This window comes from Abrus precatorius, unplaced genomic scaffold (assembly GCF_003935025.1).
Source record: "Abrus precatorius isolate BTA unplaced genomic scaffold, Abrus_2018 Scaffold4, whole genome shotgun sequence".
Classification (NCBI taxonomy): domain Eukaryota; kingdom Viridiplantae; phylum Streptophyta; class Magnoliopsida; order Fabales; family Fabaceae; genus Abrus; species Abrus precatorius.
In genome coordinates, this window is record NW_020874384.1 from 4,823,568 (window position 1) to 4,826,500 (window position 2,933).

A 2,933-nucleotide genomic window follows, 5' to 3' on the forward strand; every position below is an offset into this window, starting at 1 on the left:
TAATAAACAAATGGATGCCTAACCCTTCCTCTATGGGTAGACGTCGCAATCAAAGATTGTGAATCCATGGGAATGAAATCTCCACCTTTGTTTTGTTATTTTAAAGAGACGTAGAACCCTAACTTCATGTGTCCTGACTCGTATGAAAAGAGAAGACTTATAATATAACTTTCTTTTATTATTTTAAAATAAAAAAATTCAAACAAGATTAATAAATGGCATTAAGGTCACTTTAGTGTCGCATAGGAATAGAATTAACAGAAAAGACTAACGTGAAAAAAAAAAGTGAACTTTAAGGATGAAAATGAATAAAAATAAAGTTAGAGAATAAAACCAATTTTTACCTTTAAGTCAAAGGATGAAAAGACTATTTTACCTTTATTTTTTTATAAACAAAATTAATAATTTTTCTAAATATAAACAAAATGTAAATTAAAATATCAAAAATTTAAAACAAAATAATTTTTTTAACTAACCTTTGTTGCGCAATACATACTAACACTGGACAACTACAAAAAAAAGTCACAACTTTTAACCTACAATTGTTAAGAAATTATAAAATTATATATTATTATTTTTTAGAAATTAAAAAAATAAAAAACAAAATAATATAAAAAATACATATAAAATATTAATACCTTAGATAAATATTCAAAATTGCCAAAATTCACCCAAAATCAGTTTTGTTCACAAATTTTCAAAGAAAAAAATAGAGAAAAATAAGGTCAGCAACGTCAAGAGGAAGAAGAAGAATGTAAGAGAGAAAAAGAGCTCTGAAAGGTTACTATATGATTTGACACATGTCAACAAATAACACAATTTCATCACAATAATGACACATGTTATTCTTTTCATGAACTCCACAAAACAAATAAGATATTGACATGCATTTCAAAAACTCTTTAATAGTTTATTTTAAACTATCTTTTTTTCGTGCCTTTTGCACTTTTTTTGGTGAAACTTTTACAAACATGTCATCTCTTGACAATTTTTTTTAGGGTTTAAGATTTTATTTTTTGTGTGACAAAAATTTTGTTTGCTTGACACATGACATGATCTCTGCAGTATCACACTTTTGGAGGAAAAAATTATTTAAAATCAATATATATATATATATATATATATATATAACTTTTGTGGGGACAAAATATTTGCATCGTGATAAAATTCACTTCAGATAAAAAAATTTATAAAAATAAATAAATTGAAAAATTATTTTTAAAAAAACAATATTTAAATAAAAAAAAGTCTACTTAGGGGTGTTTCATGTTTATTATTACTGATAAGTTTGTAATTAGGCTCTCTTTTATAACTCATATATTCATATTCAATCTTTATTTTATTTGGGTTTTACACTAATTTATTTGTTAATTGTGCAGTTTTGTATAAAGAGGCCGCAAGTATATTTTGGGCGCATTTTGGGCCCAAATTGATAGAAGATTAGAGCTTTGCAGCAGTCAGCATGCCCAGCCCCTTTAAACAAGCACGGGGGTGCTTCAAGCCCATACACGATTGTGCTTAAGGCCTTGCACGGCCGTGCTTATCTGCGAAAAGCCCAATAATAAAGAGTTTTTACGGTTTTCAAACCCTATTAAAGGAAGACCTGATGCACCATTGAAGATATCTTTTACACACCGTTTTTATCTAGTCTTTGACTCTGGGATACATCTCATCTCGTCTCTCTTGCACGGGATCTTTGGCACACTCTTGGTGAGACTTGGAGCTTCGAGCGATCGTACTTGAAGACTATGAACACATCTCACACTCTAGTTTTCTATTTCTTTTCTTTATGTCTTTGTTCATATTGTTTTAGGTATTTTCTTTAGCATGAGTAACTAAGTCCATAGCTAGGGCTATGGGAACTATTGTTTATGAATTTATGGAATTTTGATGTTTGAATCTGAATTTGAGTTCCGCTATGTGATTAGCTTTTATCCTATTGCGCTTCTTTCTTAATCTTAATTAATTATATCGTCAGGCGACCGTACCTCAATTAATTAATAGATCTATAGGGTAAAACGAGACAAAGGATTAGATGAACCAAACCAATCTTTCTCTTCTAATCGTTATTAAATTAACAAGTTTATAGGCTCCTTAGGCTTTCTTTAATTGATGTCTTGCATGACCATTGAGATGTTAATTTAGAGAAAAGAATATTAATATTGCATGACTATTGAGTATTAATAGTATTTGTATGAATGATTGATAATCACAAAAAAATTGAATTTAGAGTTAAACAGAAAAATAACATAAAGGATTGAATGAGAAAACTCATACGCCCTAGGTTCCTCTTTGATAAGTTTAACCAAAACGTGTATTGTATTCCTTGCCCTTAGTTTTATAATTGATTTTATAAATTTTTGTTTTTATTTAATCTCGTATCTTTAAAACTTAAACAATTGAATTAGAAAATTCTTAATAATTGAAAAACAATCCTTGTGGGACGATATTTCAAGAACTTAATTTAAGAACCCTTTATTACTTCTCGATAAGTACACTTTCCATCCGAACAATTATTATTTTAAAATTCAAAAGCTACTTTTAAGTTAAAATTTATAACAAATTTTGAAATATAAAGTTAAAACAACATAACAAATTTATAATTTTTAAAATTTTAAAACAAAAGAAAAATTAACTATTAAATAGTTGTTATTAAATTTCAAGATTTGAAAAAAAAAAAAAAAAGAAGCTAAAAGCGTTAAAGTCTTATTTTAAAAGTATGTGTTAAAATATTACTTTATAAGTGTTTTTTCCCTTAAATTTTTGTTTGACTTAACTATCTTTCGTACTATTTGTTAATTTGTAAACATTTTGCCATTTTCAAAAATATACATCTATAAATTACTATTCAATTCTTCAAACAACTTTAAAATAAGGTCTACCGTTTGAATTTAAAACTTAAATGAAAATATTTTAAACATAAGCAAGTTGTC